A 20835-nucleotide genomic window follows, 5' to 3' on the forward strand; every position below is an offset into this window, starting at 1 on the left:
ACACTTCATAGCGCAGTCAAATCGAGCCCTTTCTCTATATTGATCTCTCCATTATATTAAATTACATGGCGGCTACCGCTTTACAAAAATGCTTTCCTATCCCTTTCACTCATTTATTTGGACAGAAAGGAGTAAAAGGAACGGATGCTATTGAACTTGAAACATGCGCAGTGCCTTACGCGCATGACATAAGAGCGGGGCGACGCGAGCGCACAGTAGGGCGCCGAGTGGCACAAGCGGTAATCGAAAGCGATTTCAAGCCCCGTAGCCGAATGGTAGCAATACCGACGCGAAACGAAAACGAAACGCCGTGAAAGGTAGTCAGTCTGGCTCTGTCGCGCCAATACGCGAGAGCGATAGAGATAGATAGCTACGAAAGAGATATTATCGTGAGCGTTTCGTGGGCGTTTGTGCATTCGGCTACGAGTTACGACGGCTACGCACACAGAAATAATAAAACCGATGTACCTACATCAATCAATCAATCAATCAATCAAAAACATTTATTCGTAATAAACTACACATTATGCATGAAATGGCTAAGAACTACAAAAGTATAAGGGATGGACAAGTTTATTACGAAATGGTCCCGTCTCAGCATGATGCCGACCCGGAGGACAGCGCTGATCTTCCGACGAGACCATTTGCGAGACACGAACGCAGCCGCGCGGTACCAGTTCATAGTCAAAGAAATACTTGTTCTTAAAATTATTTAAATACATTTTGGGCTTCATCCAAAGGTCATTAATGTCAGTGTTCAATTCAATCAACCCATCAATAAAAAAATATTTCATTTATTTCATTTCATCCTAAATGCGTGTTACGATATCCTGTATATTAAAGGCGCTATCCTTGACATTTGCTATTGATATCCTTCTTACATTAGATACCCAGCGGATCGGATAATGTGAACTCGCGATGCGATAAAACGTTTTTAGCTTCATTTTGAAAACACTTTGAAAAGACTGATGACTACCTTAACACTTTCGCAACCAGGCTAAATTTCGAACAATACCCCAGAAACCGACAGTACCCGATAGTCGGGCAACGACTATCGGGTACGTTGGCGTCGCGTGAAGGTTTGTAGCTCTTGCTCGACTATCGGGTATGCCGGCATCTGAGTAAAGTTTACGAGTACCCGATTGTCGGGTACGCGGTGTCCAATGTGTTAATTTTCTATACAAACTTTGTCTTATATAAAATTTATCTTTGTTTTACACATATTTTTACAAATTCTCATCAAACAAAAAATATGTCTCGCCTTCGCCTGTGGCACGGCCCACGCGCCGGAAGCCCCTACCCGCGCCCGCGCCCGCGTTCATTGATGGATGCGCTGCACTGCTCAATGGGCTGCGCAAGCGCACCCAGACGCTTCGCCTCTATAACTTAAACACCGGCAGACCACTTCGAAGATAGAAGAATGATGTTATTTGAACATACAGCTACGTTGTACGTTTAGGTATGTGTGAGAGAAAACAAAACAAAAACGTCTATTCAGCAAGTAGGCCACAAGGGTTCTTTTACACGTCAATAGGCTCAGCACAATACATGAAATATACATACGTTTGCATTACATCAGCCAATACCTGGGTAAACTTTATTATATAATAATCTTTAAAATAAATAATAATAACAGAGATGTAATAGTCTGTACTCTCTGTAGTTAATAGTCTCTAAACGATTAGCTCTTCAAGTGTAGTGAGTGAACTAGAAAGCAAAACAGACTCACGCCGTGTCTTGCGTGGGCGACGGTCGCACGACCGTCGCCGTCGCGTCTCATCGCATCGTCTACTACCATATCGATAAGGTTTGATTTCGTACGCGTCGCATCGCCGTCGCGCGACCATCGCGCGACCGTCGCCCACGCAAGCCACGGCGTCACCTGCGCAATGCGCTGCGCAAACTGCGCAAAAAGCAACTGCACAAACAGTTGGCGACAAATAAACGCCGTAGACGAGAGTGTTTTGTTTTTTTGTTGTAAAAACACTACTTGAAAAATAAACTCGAGCTTTGCCCTTTGCGAGTACTTACCAGGCAAACATAGGACTGTGGACTGTGTAAGCCTGCCACAATATTTGACTTCATGCAAACGTCTTCTGTCAATTCCACGTCAATTCTCGGGAACGCCTTAGAAGTTAGAACCCACTAAACTCGTATGTACGTTGTTTACAATGTCGTGACGGTAACGAGAAATCAGGCTTCAAGTGTCTCAGGGTATGAATACATTGAGTAGATCATGTAAATAGGTACCGTATTTACATCGTTGCAAATTGTTTTCTTAATAGGTTCGAAATGGAACGTTACTTGACCTTCTCCGTACAAAAGGGGTGCCACTATGTATGTAGTGGTTAATTCCCACATGAACCACATTTTTACAACTTTTTTTACAGTTTGTTCTTTCACATCTCTCATCATCAGCCCGCTGCAGTCCACTGCTGGACATAGGCCTCCCCCAAGGTACGCCACAGAGCCCGGTCTGCTGCTTTATGCATCCAGTTTCCGCCGGCCCCCCTATGCAAATCATCCCGCCATCTAGCCAGAGGGTGTCCCACACTACGTTTACCAAGACGCGGTCTCCACTCCAGAACACGCTTGCTCCAGCGGTTATCGGTTCTGCGACATATGTGGCCAGCCCATTGCCACTTCAACCTACTAACTTTCAGAGCTATGTCGGTCACCTTGGTTCTCTGGCGGATCACTTCGTTCCGAATTTTGTCCCTCAGAGACACTCCAAGCATAGCTCTTTCCATAGCACGTTGAGCGACTTTAAGCTTGTGGATTAGCCCCACAGTCAGAGTCCACGTCTGGAGTGAGAGATGTGAGTCGAGACGTGGACTCACATCTCTCACTCCTTATTAAATTTATGACGCTACAGGAGCAGCGAAAATGCTAAAATGGAAAGGAGCCCCCCTTTCAATTTGGGAATTTCAGTTAATATACTAGTGTTATTAACTAGATTAATCGAAAAAAAAATTATCCATTCAGAACAACTCAGTTAAAATATAGCGAAAAAATCTTTAAAATCGAGGTTCCGCTCTCGACTGTTTCCTCCCTCAAAACTTAATCAATCGTAACGAAATGAGAGTCTGAATAACAATACGTAATAATAAATACGTAATTTTAAGTCAATTGTATGTTTTTTTTCTTCTCTTTTTGTTGTTATGTGTTGCATTTGTAATTGTGTGTTATTGCAGCATTCAAATAAAGCTTTTATCTATCTATCTATCTAATAAAATAATCCGTGTCGGACCGTTTAGTTATTTTGGCTAATTCTTACCAATTTTGGATACCACACCTTTTTTTGCGCCATAATCAATAAATGGAAGGTTTTAATGCCTTTGATGGGCTCTAGCATCTTTAAAAATAAGAATATCAAAAAAATCAAAACAGTCGAGGTCCGACACAGATAAAAATAATAATAATCTCTGTTGAAAAAATCTTTGCTCTGTCTTCAAAACCCAGGGAGGAAATAGTCGAGAGTGTTTGTATCGAGAATTGACCCCTCCTGTATCGTCTACGCGCTAGCTAAAAAACCGGCCAAGAGCGTGTCGGGCCACGCTCAGTGTAGGGTTCCGTTGCTTTCCGTATTTTTCTCAAAAACTACTGAACCTATCAAGTTCAAAACAATTTTCCTAGAAAGTCTTTATAAAGTTCTACTTTTGTGATTTTTTTCATATTTTTTAAACATATGGTTCAAAAGTTAGAGGGGGGGGGACGCACTTTTTTTTCCTTTAGGAGGGATTATTTCCGAAAATATTAATATTATCAAAAAACGATCTTAGTAAACCCTTATTCATTTTTAAATACCTATCCAACAATATATCACACGTTGGGGTTGGAATTAAAAAAAAATTCAGCCCCCACTTTACATGTAGGGGGGGTACCCTAATAAAACATTTTTTTCCATTTTTTATTTTTGCACTTTGTTGGCGTGATTGATATACATATTGGTACCAAATTTCAGCTGTCTAGTGCTAACGGTTACTGAGATTATCCGCGGACGGACGGACGGACGGACGGACGGACGGACGGACGGACGGACGGACGGACGGACGGACGGACGGACGGACGGACGGACGGACGGACGGACGGACGGACGGACGGACGGACGGACGGACGGACGGACAGACGGACATGGCGAAACTATAAGGGTTCCTAGTTGACTACGGAACCCTAAAAACTGAAATGCATTAATAGCGTCAATATTATGCAGGAAAGAATATGGGAATAATGTTTGTATGGAGACTCTGTCTTATTTATTTGTATGGACGACGCTCAAATGACAGAATCGTCGATTCACGATAAACAAAAGACGCGAGTTTACAATGGAATTTATATCGACACGATACAATAAAGATAAGAGCGGAGAGGTTGCGTTTCGTGACATCTCAATTTTTGCTAAAGGTTGCCGTCGGCGTCTTTTGTTTTTGCATTTTGTCTGCCCATATCTAGACTTTTATGTAGGTGAAATATAGGTTTATGTAGTTCAATGGTAGTTTATGATCATGTCAAGAAACAGATGGCTCTATCCAGATGACGCTAAGAATAAGCTATAATATTAAATTAAATAGACTTTCTTCACATCCTCATACGTCAGAAATGTTGTGCTCATTAAACCAAAATCGCAATAAAATAAATAAGAAACCTAATCGTGATCATTTGATTCGAGTATCTTAATTGATATAGGTACTTAGTGGTTAAATAGTACGTGTTGTCGCGTGTAAAATGTATTAATTTCTTACCCACTAATACCTTTTCTGACACGTTAACATTTGTTTTTTCATTGTATTTATCTCAGCATCCATAAGCATTACAGTATTTACAGTGTTAACAAAAGCGCTTTTTTAATTCACTCGCATACTTCATTGCACCGTACCGTACCGTGAGTACGCTTCCAACTCCCCCACCGGCACCGGCTAACGGAAATAGCAAATCGCATTAAACACCCCTCTTGCCAGCCTGGCAACCTTGAGCTTTTGCTGCTTTTTGTGTCAGCCAGAACACTAGGGTTGTGAGTTACCTACACCTGAGTTTGAGTCTTACAGACTCGTGACATTGACACTGCTCAAAGTATGTCCAGTCTAGAAGATTTTCGAACACAAAAAATGCTTATATAAAATCTTAGCCGTATCTACTAATTGAGATAGTGCCGAGGATGTTGACAGATCTGAATCGCAATATTACTCCCGCTCCCCGCTGAAAGTGCCACCCACCCCCTCTCGGTTACCTCACAGTTACCGCCTGTCAAAAACGCGAACAGTCGGCCTGTCATATGTCATTCATACAAGCATAGTACGCGTTCACCTACACGAGCTTAGACTGTGTGCCAATAGGAACGCGCCTCTTTCATATATTTGATCGCCAGTGTCCGACTCCGAGGTGTGGTATTAGGTAGGTACTTACATACTTATTTTGCTACATCTACATACAAGCTGTTTCCTAGTACATCTCTTCAATTTGCACAGGTCAATATTGTATTAACACGTATTAAGCAGGATCTGCAAAGATTTCTTCCTCTCCTGAACTAATGATAAAGATGACAGAGATAAAAGGTTGACTTAGGGTCCCCCCACATCTAGCGTCTCGCGAGCGTCGCGTCGGGCTAACTGTATGGAAAAAGACGTCGCGTCGACGCGACGTCGACGCGGCGTCAGGCTTTGCCCATACAGTTGGCCCGACGCGACGCTCGCGAGACGCTAGATGTGGGGGGACCCTTAGATTCCTTTATTTTTAAGTAGGATCCTCAAAGTTATCAAGTTTATCGGAGCGATCTTTGACAACTCGAGTCTTTAAGACTCGATTCTCTCTAACTCACAGCCCTATCAGTAACATTTAACTGCTACAAGTTGCCGTATAAGTCAATGTGTAAACGATACTCGTTTGAATGAATACCGACCGTAAGCCGTTATATAACTTTAATATTTCTGGCTGCATAACAGATCTAATTATAGACTATTGCCAGTATTCAATGAAAAAGAGTAATTGTTACTAGCATCAATCAGAAAATACCGCATACCTTATATGCTACAGCTTATGTAAATTTGAATAAGTTGGTTTGGATTAAGTAATTATATAATATACGGTAAGGTGATCTATTGTTTTGTTAACTGAATGTAAAACGCAAGTAAGTCACTATTTTATGAAAAATTGCTCATTGTCTTAAAGATTGATTTACCAGCCTTTGTTTTCCAAGTCAGCGAATTTGATGGAAATGGAACTGTACCAGTGGTCCCATCAAATCAAGTTACTTATTCAACTTTTTCATCATAACCTAGCAATATTTGTGTAACCGCAACCGTTATAAGACAATGCAATAAGTGCACGGTACCGGCGGCGCGGCGGCGGCACACCGCAGGGACACAGTTCCCCAGTAGTTCCCGGCGTTACGGTGCGCGCCACTGACCCGCTGGCACCCATCGTTCACTCACCTCCGCCGGTCGGATGCGCTCCTGGTTCTTGCTGCATGAGCAACCAGCGAAGTTTTTGAGAGTTTGCACAAGTTGAATAATAAATTGAGGAGGTGATTTGTAAATTTAGAGCGAAGTTTTTTGAAAACTGCATGACTAATTTCGTAAGGCCCACTTGCACCAACCCTCGGCTTAACCCACCATTTTTGTTGGTGCAAGTGGCCCTAAGTAGCTTTCTAACGTTCCTTTCAAACTATAAATTTAATGTTACACTGATCAATGCTTTGCTTTTTTCACCAACTCAAGCGGAAAAGTTTAAATAATTTTTAAAGAACCCAATAAGCTAATCATTCTTGATATTTTGTGGTTTTGTACTTATGTACTTTTCTAACGGAACGCGAATCTCTAAACATGTATATGTTTTGAAACGATTAAACATTAATCGCATAATAGGTGTTCCTATGAAGCTAATTCTAATATTTCGAATTGTCACTAATTCGCTTATCAAACATCTTAATCATCTCATACTTTGGTGGTACATCTAAACATAGAATTTTATTAGACTTCATTAGATTCTTATTATTCAAAGCCCATCTCGGTCTAAAACGCCGTCCAAGCCCAATTAAGGCACCCATAATTACTTGAACTAAAACAAATATAATCGAGTTAGGCTGCACGTTCGCCGCCAGGTTGGCATATCAGGCGGAACAATCAAACTATTACACGATACCATCTAGTTCCTAACGAGGGAGCTTCACTTACTCAGGGAAATGGTAGGTATTTCACGCTGCCACTTAGAATTCATTGAATTTTCCTTACACTTTTTTGTGCAGAAAAATTCATTTCAAATTTACATTACCTAGAACCTTAATCAAGAGAATTATAAATGATAGTGTAAAAATACATATCAGACGAGTGAACAGACGATTAGACCTCATCCTAATACCAAATGCTGAAATTTTGAACAATTTTTATAATATGTATTTACCATCGCATCACGACAGCCAAAAGAATACGTAACTTTTATTGGACTTGGCATAGCCACTGCCGTGTCTCCATTGAGCTAATAAAGATTATCACGTTAAGACTAACTCTATCACATACACAAACTCTACACTTAAAAACACCCTTTCTCAAGTCAACAAGTGATGTGTTCACTTCAACTGTTCAGTACAGTATCAAACCAATCTTTAATTAATTATAACTATAATATCAACTTTAATATAAAAATAATAACCCCACAGTACCAGGATCACATAAAACACCAGGCCCCGTAGCCGAATGGCATTTCTCCGACGCCAAACGAAAGCGATACGCCGCTGGCTCTGTCGCGCCAATACGCAAGCGCGATAGAGATAGATATCTACTAGCGCTTCGTTTCGTGAGCGTTTCGTGAGCGATTGTGCCATTCGGCTAGCCACCCAGGCCCCGTAGCCGAATGGCATTTCTCCGACGCCAAACGAAAGCGATACGCCGCTGGCTCTGTCGCGCCAATACGCAAGCGCGATAGAGATAGATATCTACTAGCGCTTCGTTTCGTGAGCGTTTCGTGAGCGATTGTGCCATTCGGCTAGCCACCCTAAAGCTTAAACCAAACTTTAAATTAAACAAGCCACCGACAACAGGTGCTCCTCAATGCTCACGTCTCGCGTAGGAGGCCACATACTTCATTTTTTGCCCAATCTCTTGATAACTCGACTCGTACGGCAGATGGTCTGATTTTGATGTTTTTTATTGTTTTGCAAATGGACCGGACAGACCGACATGGGCGTATGATGTTATGGACCCTCCGGGGTGTACTTAAAAGAAACTAGTATGCTAAATAAACTAGCATTGAGTGCAATTCAGAGAACTGAGATAGAGAAAACGGCAAAACCTATGTAAATAGCTCTTATAATTTTTCATGTGTGACCACACCTATTTTGAGTAAGAAGTTCTTATAACAGAAAAATAAGGTAGTAGAATTTTAAAAAAATGCTGCATTATACACTTACTATCGAAATTTTACACAAACTGCACGTTTATAAGAGTATTAATGGATGAAAAGCAACGAAGTTAAACGAATAAACTGATTTTGACAAAAATACCTCTCAAAATCTTGCAGTCTAATAAAAAACCCCCGCATCGAACTTGGTTCACCCGTTTCAGACTACAGTGCCACAGACGGACACGCATACTTTGATACTTAGCGGTCAAAACGACGTCCCTCTTTTTGTGTCGGGCGCTAAAAAGAAGTTTCTAGTAAAGTGCATCCCTTTTTTTGCATTATGGCGCCATCAAGTCAACCCACATGTTGTTCAAGTGGCTACTTCTAATATATATCTTGGATAAGTTACCATTTAATGACTAACCAAACCACAAAATTAAAATTTTGAAAAAACCCCGACATAAAAGACCGATTTTCATGAAACATGGCTAAGAACAATCCCGAGCGACTAACTCAGCTTTCAAACAAAAAAAACTAAATCTAAATCCGTTCGGGAGCTACGATGCTACAGACAGACACACACACAGACAGACAAACAGACAGACAGACACGTCAAACTTATACCCCGTCGTTTTTGCGTCGGGGGTTAAAAAAGGGCTGTTTAAAAAAAACTGAGCTGCCCTAGTTACGCACTTTCGCTAGAAAACAAACATTCATAAATTGAATATGCTCATGTATGTAAAGTGTGGTAATATGAGTAGTATGTGTAGAGAGCAGGTAATTGGACACAGAGCAGAGTTAATAGGCGCAACTAATAATAACTGATGTGGCGATAACGCGGTATCATGCGCGTGCGCCGTACGCAGTACAAGCTTTTGAGACAGTATTTTAACCTGCTAAGTATAACTAGTACATTTTACAAATTACTCGTCATTTGAATCAACAAGTCGATTTAATAAAAGCAACATGACCAGAGGGCGGAATTGCTCATGGCAAAAATCTAACGTCAATAGAGATGGAACGTTAAATTTTATCGACTATCGATTAAACTGAAATTATCAGTACTATATTGTTGAGTTGTTTTCGTCGTTAGTAAGACAAGGATACTTCTTTATCCATTTGTTGACTGTTTTTCGTTTTGGATTAACCATTTTTTCAAACGTGAATTACTTGCAAAAGGACTAGTGTCAGAAATGGTAATTAAATGTCATACAATTTACTTTTAATCTAATCAAAGAGGTCAAAATCAAATGGTCGAATAACTAATCAAAGGTCAATGTTAAAGTCAGAAATGTAATAGATGACTGAATTTATCGATAGCTGAAAATGTCGATAAAACTGAACGTTCCAACTCTATTGACATTTGATTTTTGCCATGAGCAATTCCGCCCTCTGAACATGACACATATTGTTTTAAACATATGTTTGGCTGATTCAATTAAATATCTTTTAACAAGTTTGACCTCGTTGTTCGAAAAAATTCGACTTGTATCATTTATATTGTTATTTATTCCGTTAACTTAAATACTTTTGTTTCAAACGGATAAACCCGCAACAAGTCAAACTTGTTAAATTCACAATGCGAATTTCTCTCAGTGAAGGAAGATGTACATATCTGTCAGACAATGTTGTACGACATTTTAGAACAGTAAAGTGTGGGTTCGCGTAATTGCAATAGATTTTTTTTTGTGTCTGCCACTGCCACAATTATGTCACAAATACTTCCGAATGTATTGTAAGTTAATGTACTGATAATGGCTGTATGTTGCGTATCGCGTAATTCCGAAATCGGAAGTAGCAGTTAATCTTCCTCTATGTCAGTTATCTACCTGTTTGATAGCGCAATACATACACCTGCAAATAAAATGTAAGTTAATGTACTGACTATTACCGTATTGTTTCTCGCGTAATTCCTGAATCGGAAGTGGGAATTTATCCTCCTCTGTGTCAATTAGCTGTCTGATAGTGAGATAGTGTCGCAGAGACTTCCGACCATAATGTAATTCCGACTGTAAATAATGATCGATAGGATGGATTAATGCAGTTTTTGCACCAGTGGCTTTTATGTAAGTAACCGACTGCCTATCTAAGTATATCTACTTAGTTGCTCTATTGAATACCGATCAGGAACAAGAAATTATCTTTAGATAATGGTTTATGTTTAGTTTAAATAGAATTGCTATAAAATTCGGTGTACATTAATATGGTTTGTCTATAATGCCGTGTATAGAAGTGAATAAAATCCGTCTGCCTCAAAGCATATTTATTTTCTTTAAAAACTGACTCGACAGTTAAACCCATATTTATGCCAAGTCAACGCGTATTGCAAGTATCTACTTAGCAAGTACGCAGTAACTTGACCTACATTTGACTGTAGAACAAACTTAAAACAATTAATCGAAATCAATCAATTAGCAGTGATAGGTGAAACGATTGATCCATCAGCTATGGCATGACGATAATCGGCGAGTCGAATCGCCCGTCGCTTCACCTCACTACACCCAAAAATATCTCCACAATTATGAACTTACGCACATTGTGTTAAGGCGAAAGATGACATAGGTATATTTGATATAAGCTGTGTAAGAAATCAATCTAAGTAATTAGATATTTTATTAGGCTGACTCCGGGGTAATTACTTTTGTACCCCGCTGCGTTATGTTATGGATGTCTCTTGTATTAATGTCTTAATCGATTTGTGTCTGTATAGCTTAAGTCGCAAAAATATGTAGGTTAGATTAGGTTTGAACTAAAATAGGTAATAGGTACATATATGTATTTCAGAAATTCAAACAACATCAAATAGGTACTAAATCTCTCGCTCTGTCTGTGGTGTTATATTGTTGTCGAATAAGAGAGCTTTGTTTATAACCTAACCACAAAATTAAAAATTAAAAAAAAAAAAACCCCGACCGCGACATGTAGACCGATTTTAATGAAACATGGCTAAAGGTGGTTTTCCACCGGCAGGGCGTGAATGGACAGAGCGGGGAGGGAATTCAAATCGCCCGGACCCTTTTCCACTAAAAATTGCCATTAATAGCCATCGCGGGCCAGCGCGAGTCCTCTCGAGCCCGCGCGTGCCTTCCGCAAATTGTAAGTTTCATACGATACTCTATGTCGAAAGCAATACGGTACATTTTTACACTAATAAATATCTCAATTCAAGTCTCGCACATCCTCTTCAATCCGCGCCTCGCGATGTCTCGTCGCGCACTGCCGTTAGAATACCACCTTCGAGTTAATTTATACTCTAAAATAGAAAGCAATACGGTTAATTTTTACACTAGCTAATATCTCAAATAAAGTCCCGCATATCCAAGTCAATCTTTACTATTTCCACCAAAGATGCGCTGGGCGAGAATTTAAAATTCGCCATACAAATTTCAATTCCCTCTTCGCTCTGCCCCTTCACGCTCTCCCGGTGGAAAACCACCTTAACACTCCCGACTAACTCAGCTTTCAGACGAAAAAAAACGAAATCTAAATCGGTTTTCTGTTCGGGAGCTACGATGCCACAGACAGACATACACACAGACAGACAGACAAACAGACAGACGATTCGATTTTGCGTCGGAGGTTAAAAATCAACAACATGAAAAACTAACATAATTTCCATTTATCAAATGTTATGTATTTGGTATTGGTATCATTTTTTATTCTTTATAAAATATCTCTTACCTACTTTGACAACCCTAGCGTGGCCGACACACTTACGACACAGCCCCAATTATTTTCCGCCGATCTAGTTGTTTAAGTTATTGCAACAATAATTATGTCCGTACGAGCGTATGCATAAATAATCGATTACTCTCGTTTAAAGTAATGTGGAGCCGCGTATGGTTCAAAATTAATTAGAAAAGTTTCACCCAAATTATAGAGTTTGTCTGACAATCGCTGTTAGGAAAATCGTAACATAACTATGCACCATAAGAAAAGCTATAGGTGCCCTTCACTTCACCAAATAAAACAGTGTCAGCCACACTTATCCGTGTTATTTTAGAGGGCAGCAGATACTTAAATAATATATACTTATTAAGTAAGTATAGCTTTTTGATCCATCTCCTATCTTCTACGTTGGATTAGGTATATGGGGTGTCAGCACTAACTTTAACCTAATAACGGCGAGTACTGGTGAGTCAGACCTCGAATACTGTATGAAGGGGCTCTTGGGCTATATAATAAGTAATCCTGAAGATATAACACTGATTGCCGTGAACTAGACGCATTCAAGCAACAAATATACCTACAGTTAACAGTATCAGCTTTATAAGGTTTTTTTTTTTTAAATCAAATGGTTTCCAGTGAGTCTTTTCAGTATGCACAATTAACACATATGCCTCGTTTATAGCATTAAACCCGCCCATTGCTAATCCGCACGCACTCGACTTACCATATAATTACTACTTGGGCTGCACTTTCTCGCCGTTAATCCAATGTAAACGCCTTCATTTGCAATTAGTCGAGATCCGTCCTCACTGAACGATTCTGGCATAAATGGGTCAATAACCACAATACAGAATTAAAATTCTGAATAAACCCCGACATAGTGGACCGATTTTCATCAAACATGGCTTAGAACACTCCCGATTAATTCAGCTTTCAAACAAAAAAAGAGGAATCGATTCATCCATTCGAAAGATACGACGCCACAAACAGACAGACAGAGACACCGTTTTTGCGTCAAGGGTTAAAATACAAACTCATTTAATAGGTATGAGTTAAAGAAAACTCTTGTGAACACCATAAACAAATTTTGAAGCCTATTTTTTGTACTTTTCCTTACAGACATGTTAAAACCCTTTGCTTCTTAACTTAACATAAGATCTTTATGAGTCTAAAAGCGTACTTTCTTCTTCCTATGTACTAGATGAAAGTCTCGATCCTTTGGAATTTACAGCCAATAAACACATCAATAAAGCTCCTGACCCACGATTTCTTGCTTCTCATGCAGGGTAATGACTGGTCAGTGTCAGTAGTGACTATCTATGCAAATAAAGCTGTGATCTATGATCTTTCTAGAGAGATGGCTGCTGCCCCGGCACACGCTTCGCGCACGCGCCGAGAAAGTGGTAATTATTCGGAGGTTTTCGTCACAATTAGCGCGGAAAGCGGAACGTTGCGTCAGCTGAGCTGGTCAAGTCTTACATGGCCAGCGTGTACGTGACTTGCATCCCCACTAACAGATTAGGTGACGAACCCTGTCTGCTCCAAGTCGTATTCTTCTAGGTTGATCTTTACAAAAGATCAGCGCTGAACATCGCCGAAGAGAAACCAAATGGCGTTTTATCCTTGATACGGTACGGTAGAAAACTGATCTTGCACATCTATTAAAACGATCCTGGAGACCAAGTGAAGTGACTTGCATGATCAAAACAAAACCAGTAGTTAGTTTACCCCTAAATTGTCAGGATTTTCGAGGATTGCCAGTGGACTTCGCAAGGGTCATTCGTGGGTTATGTAGGATACCTACGGAGGCCAGACGATTAGAAAAACTGTACTGTCCAGACTTTCATCAGAATTATTTGACACGTGCTATCGAGTTTTATCAACCGACTGCCACTTACCTAGTCTTTCAACCCAGAGACAAAATGGGCCACAACTTCCAATTTAATATTAGTCATTCTTGATAATGATAATTACTGCAACCTGTGCAAGTGTGCAACAATTAGGCTATTGTCGTATAAGACGATAATCGGCTATTAAATAACCAAATGATTCTATCATACCATTTGCGTCATAACGGACAGTAACTTAACTGTAACCTTATCTCTTTGCAGTATGGTCTACAAATACACGGAGAATATGAATACGTAAGAATGACCAAATACTTAGATTAATTTGCTCAAGCCATTGTATGTCAAACTCAATCGTATGAAAGGGGCATTCTCATAATATTTAACGATGAATCGAGGGGGTTTCGAATTCGCCCATTCAGACTGCATTATGATTATTATGAAACAGTTAAACTCGGGGTAACTGGAGTTGTCACTGCGTAACTGTGGACCAGTCACGTACCAAATTAAACTCTGGTAAGAAATGCTTGGGTGTCGAATCCGGACGTGAACGATTTGTTTCGTCTTTCCTAATACGGTAACTCGTCGATTCTAATTCAAAATAGGTAATAGAATTCCACACTAACTGCACGGATCCACGATATACGAGCTGTGAAGGCCGTTATAAATAACGACCCCTGGAGGCAAACTCCAGGTTAAGCTTTGTAAATCGTCGGCTATCCGAAGCTCTGTCTCGCTTTAGTGTCGCTGTCGCCTGAAGTGAACGTGGACGTTAATCCATCCAATAAATAGCGGGTTTCCCCAATGGTCGTTAACAGGTTATCACACTGGGTCCTGTAGACGAGTGGTCAAGATTCAAGAATCGATAGTCCTTCCACGTCCACGCACTCCAGCGTGGCATACGACAAGCAACTGGCTCTGTCGTAATAATAATAAGTACTTATACGGAAACGCAAGATGGCAACATTGGCAACTATTGTGATCGATTTGTCACTTGTCTACGGTTCTTCTCCGCACTTCGAAGCTCGCTCTAGTGCTTTGGCTTTTACTGTACTGCAAATAGTAGGTACTTAACTTGATTTGTGTGCAAAAGCGGCATGGTATACGTATACCTAATTACTGCAAATTGGACGTGAAAATCGCATTCTGACGGCAATGTGCATAACATGGATCTCCACAGTACCGTACGAATTTTTGTGTCAGTTATTGTGTCACTGTACTGCGTGCTACGACACCAAATACAGCTTACGATATCCAATACGCTACTCGTATTCAGCGCGCGTATCGCACCTACAATTTGTAACTTATTCCAATGGAGAAAGAGCCACAATAACGAGGATTTTCGGTTTCAGTAGGTCAGTTACATAAACGTCCGAATAAGCGGGAGTTTGGACTAACAATGAAACAGTTCCGTTTTGTTTCTAGACAAATCGGGAGGTGTCAGAGAAATCTTCAATTGTTTGCCTGCATGCCTACTTGAGTTCAGGCATAACTGATAGACTATATAAATAATCTCTATTACAACACAACTTTTCGGTTCTGTTTGAACTCCGCGTGTCATGTAAATTAGAAATTAGTTCTTGATTAAAGTTATACGTCCTGTAATATTCATCAGGTCACTGATTTATTACCTTTATTTTGCAGTCGCAAATCAGGAATTTTCTGCCTTCACGGTCATTGGTTCATACAACCAAACTACTGGTCATATTATTTTTCGTTTGCCTTTAGATGGGGTAAGAGAAATTATAGAAAAAGATGATTACTTCGAAATCCTTACACTGTTGGCTGTTGGTCAAACCCCGATCAAAATAAACCATGTTTCTCTTCACCAATGACCTTACTATTTTTCTACTAAATCACCATGGTTTATTGATTTTAAATTGATAAAAACGATACCAATTGAATAAAACAGGAAACGATAAGTCTTCACAAAAACGAATCGCTCTCGTTACGATGTGAATGCCAATTGAGACATTTCCATAGAAGTGTCAAGTCCATTAGTAACGTTATTGTGAGAAACTCGAGCAAAAATCGTCAGCTGGTATAGTAAAAGTACTGAGGCACAGTACAATGTTGCGTGCAGTAGCCCATCTCCGTAAGGAAAGAAAGAAAAAGAAAGAAAATACATTTATTGCCATAACACCGAGTGAATATAAAGAAAGCATTAAACAAGTTACTTAACCTGTAAACACAATACCTAATCTAAAGGAAGGAATACCACCTCTTAACTCGATTCTACTCGGTTCAATTCAAAGGCTCGCTGAATATGATTCGTCGATAATCGGAGACTTATATGAAATCTTGAACCGTTACCTGAAGCATGAAGAGATATTTTGTCCCAAAAAAAAAATTCGATGATACGATTCCTGTGAGACTATTATCATAAGACGGTCCTCGCACTCCTCGAATTCAGTAGGGTTTAGACTAGAACTGAGTATCATTAGTCTATTACTATACTGGTAGATGGCGACTGCTGGGACACCCCAGCAGTGACACCACTGGGCAGTGGCAAAGACATATAACTCTGTATAGCCAGTAAAGTCTGTCTATAACTGAAAAAAAAACGTACCTCAGTACCATACAGAAAAAGGTACGGTGGCCTAGATGGCATTACACTTTTGGAGTACGCTCAGCTAGATGGCGCTAATATTAATATTTGACATTTTAACACATATCAAGCTAAGAATATGGGCCAAATTGTCAAAACTTTGGTTCAAAAGTTTTAAGCCTGTGTCAAGAGATGGCAGTCTATGCACTGTCATTACACATTTTACTTCGACAATAACCCACTATAATACTCGATCCTCTTTTGCAGTGGGCAGTCGTTTCTCCTGCACTAATCTAGTGAAAAGCGCTTTCTTACTGAACACTACACTGGGTTCAGTAAATACTAGATACGTATAAAGCCGATAGGCCATAAAGGAAAGCTTTACTCACCGTCACGCGTGAATCAATGTCATCCTCAGCTTAATGAACTGTAACAAGAAAAAAAAATCAGACGTAAATAAAATAAGGTAATGCGGATTTATCTGCGTGAAATGGAATTCTAATTAATCCAAAATGAGCCGACCAACATGTCGTAATAACGATTAAAACACACAGGCATATAATTTGTTTTATAATCTTAATAAGTCGTTTGTATTTCCACTCAGTCCGTTCCGTAGCACTCTGCCAGAACAATCAACTCATATGTTGTAAAAAAATCTGTGTGTGTCTAATGTTTCGATCCTCTCTGAATACCATATAAATAAGTACCTAATACTTCTCTTTTTCCCACACTATGTATTATTTTTGTCCTTGAAATCCTTCCTACATCCGATATCGGAAGGGATAATGTGAAAACGCAATGCTAATTGTTAGCTAAGCACTAATATAAGACCGCTACCGGCAATCAGCAGCAAGCCAATAAGTGTGAGTACCGTGACCTGCAGTAACCCCAGATCGCTGATTAGTATGTATTCAGTAAGGAGAGCAGTGCCTGTCTCCAATCGCAAATGATCGAGATCGGTCGGCCTTCTCTAACGCTTCAACTGACCACTGGTGTGTCTTATGCAGTTGAAATTGGGATTAATATTGTCCAAGGCCAATGGCGTAGATAGCAGTGTCCATATTTGTCACCTATGTGTGTTTGTTCAATAGTGGATCCAAAAAAGTAACATTTTGACATTCACTATCTATTTCTGCTGACATGTTCGCTATGATTGAATATGTTGGCGACTGATCGTTATAAGATTCTCCTACTTAGTCCTGGTCTGTTTGGAAAGAACCTATCCTACTTATACATTACAGCGACTTTAGCGCCAAAAGATAGATATAAGTATTCTCTTTGTTTGTTTATTTAGATGATGTTGCATATTATTTGTCGATCTAATTCTAACAAAATAAAGAAATCTAATAATATAGGTATAATCTAATAACTTATGTTAGTATGTGTAAAAGTAGCAGAGGAGTTGGAAGCATGATCTCAACTCTGAAACAGGCAGTTCTGCTGGCCTAAACAAGTGACAATCGCATATGCGTACTTGCGCTATGCCATCGAAACGCGCTTTAATGTTATCCATCGACAGTGGCATATCGTTCACCACGGAGTGTAATGCAATGGCACGTTGGGTACGCGACAAAGGAAATGCAGCGGGTGCAACAAACGCATGCAGTGGCACCGCACCGGACAGGTCGAGCAGGAAGGCTGTCGACATCTACTCTCTAATCTCTCTGTTGGGAAAAACTCGAGGAAATCAACCACTACCTGCTTAGGAACTAGACATAAGTTGTAACTTGATACACTGTGTAGTTGATGCAACTATTTATGGGTGTCCTAATACTAATTTATTTTATTTAATGACAATTAACCCCTCAAACGCCTTGTTCCAGATCTGGCACAGACAATTTAAACTATAATTAACAAATTTAAGGTTATTAATTCAGTAACAAACTTTTGACAGCGGCATTCGAGGGGAAATCGAACGAATAGTTATGTTATAGTTTTTTTTATCCTATGCCTTACAAAGGAAGGAAGTTGTTTCATCCTATACCGGAAAAAGGAATTAGTCACTGAAGTTTTTTGTACATTTTTATGGTATAGAAGGCCAAACAGCAGACAGACGAATCGCCAGTTGCCCCCGAGGGTAATAATCAATCACCGTAGAACATGGGCAACCCCACCACCACAGGTACATATATGTTTCTTGATATAATATACACACATACACAACATGTAAAGTAAGAATAATGGGGATTCGTTCAGCAAATCTATATCATTTCTGATAAGGAAAAAGTAGAAGTTTTTTTCTATTATCCGATAAAAATGCACTGCTCATTTCGATAATTCCACTAATTGCAAAGAGCACTCAAGTATGTCTAGCTAAAGCTCGATAGATTAGTTAGTAAGCGCGCGCTCGCGTTTCACTCTCGCTTTCCGCGGCGCGCGCGCAGCCACGGTCAAGGCGAGCGGAGCGCGGCTCCACTACACTGTTGTTGTGAATTTGTGATTTACACCGTTAGATTTATATTTTTTCCGCAAATAAACTTTGAGGAATCCGATAGACACTTACTATAGAAAACATCACCACCAACCCGTCATAGAAAACAATCCGCAATAACTCTGTTTAAAAATCTTCACAGGCTTTTCTTAGTTTTAAATTAATCGGTTCCTGCTTTCTCAAGCAGTCAAGAATGCCGCATAATCACACGAAAATGAAAGACAGGGCTACTGAATGATACCGGATCCGTCTGCTAAAACTATCGATCAAATCAGCCGACTAAATACATAAATAATATCGTATCTTATCGCATGACACTTGACAGTGGGACCGCGTCGTCTTGTCTCCGTGCTATCTAGTCCCGCTAGTTTCCCACGCCACAACTTTGCATGCCATCGCGCTAAATTAACGCGTCCATTGATCTTCCGATCCCGATCGTCTTTTCTCGACCGCGTCACGACCTCGGCTTGTCTTGTGACCTTTGCGGTTGGTCGCGTCGCGTGATATCTGGGAGCGAAATTAGAGTGATCTAGTTTAGAATCTTTTGTGTTCCTTTAGGTTATTTATTAAGTAAAAATTTGTACAATATAATTAAGATTTTTTAGGGATTTTAGCCTCGTCCATGCACGGTTTAAAGAAGTTAAAGTAATTATATTCATAGAAGTTTGACCACAGATATACAGTATCTTATGTTCGCAGAGTTAGATGTTTAAAATAACACTTGTGCGGGTGCCGGCGCAGGAAAATCGCTGTCAACTTAGTTTAGCGTGACGCTACGGATCTAAGATTGAATCGCTTTTGCTTATTTCGTTCTGCCAGATCAACTTTTCTCCAATTTTCATACACAACAGCAAGAACTCTATTATGTAACAATATACATACAGCCATACATCTCCCAAACAGTAGTTCCTCATTTCCATTTTACACATTGCGTCTCTGATTGTCACATTATCCGCCTGTCAAAGTCGACACGCTAAGAATGGCGTGATTGGCGTGACAGGGCCTCTAGCAAAGAGTACAATCGTTGACGTCCCGGTGGAGTATCGTAGTTATCTCTGTCGCTCTTCCGTATTGGCTTGACACAGACAGTTGCGTACAGTTCGCTATCAAGAAGGTCACACGCGTTGGGCTCCAAACGCTCCAGTCCAGGGATAAGTATAGAAAAGCAAAAGATCGGCCTGAGTGGAGGGCACTGCAACGTACAGCGACGTATGGTGGTCACGTCTCCATTTTTACACACGAGCACCAAGATATGTACAAGCGCAGGGGCATTAACTCAAACTATAACCTGCGCAGCAATAGACTCCACAATAGGTTGGTCGCCGAGCAGCACAAACTCGCCAAGTCCGAGCGTTCAGTTTATATTATAGGCCCGTCGATTTACAATCGCCTGCCGAACTCGGTAAGAGATGCAGTTTCCACAGCGGCTTTCAAGGTCAGACTTAAGATGTGGCTAACGCAAGAGTCATTCTACTCGTATGACGATTTTTTTAGTCTACCAATCGTTGACAAATTGTAATTTATTAATTAATGTTGTAATTAATAATATAATATAATAACTTATTTTACTTATACACCATTCCATCGACATGTAACAATTGTTATTAATAAATATATTTCATTTCATTTCATTTCATTTCATTTCACGTCCCTCAGTCATGAGGTTTCGACGAAGAAGAAGTATTAGTTCGCCACTGAACGTCAAAGATTGCACGTTTGGCTAGGTCAAGAAGAATGTTATGTGGATTTCACTTTCTGCGCGACCCAGGGTAGCTGATGGTGTGTAAGTGATTGTTAATGGGCGTGTTGGACACGATTCAACGTGCTACTGGATGGAATTAGCTTTTGGATAGTTTAGATCTTGGATTAGCACTCCGTGACTTCGTGTATGTACGTTCGTAAAAGTAAATTAAGCCCTATTTGCCCTTTTTGAGAAACTTTACGTAATACATTATAAGTTTTAAAACACGATCTTATGTTCAGTAGATTTGATGTCCCGAAATTTT

At 40.0% G+C, this 20835-nt stretch overlaps 1 protein-coding gene across 1 annotated transcript in view; it reads right to left on the bottom strand.

Annotated features, from left to right (window-relative positions):
- The window catches only part of LOC125235816 (GAS2-like protein 3), a 159647-nt gene that overhangs the window by 53876 nt on the left and 84936 nt on the right, over positions 1-20835 (bottom strand). The window contains 1 exon segment of the mRNA XM_048142405.1: positions 16788-16825. The gene's annotated coding sequence lies outside the window, so the exon portion shown is untranslated.

This window comes from Leguminivora glycinivorella, chromosome 18 (assembly GCF_023078275.1).
Source record: "Leguminivora glycinivorella isolate SPB_JAAS2020 chromosome 18, LegGlyc_1.1, whole genome shotgun sequence".
In the NCBI taxonomy this organism is placed as follows: domain Eukaryota; kingdom Metazoa; phylum Arthropoda; class Insecta; order Lepidoptera; family Tortricidae; genus Leguminivora; species Leguminivora glycinivorella.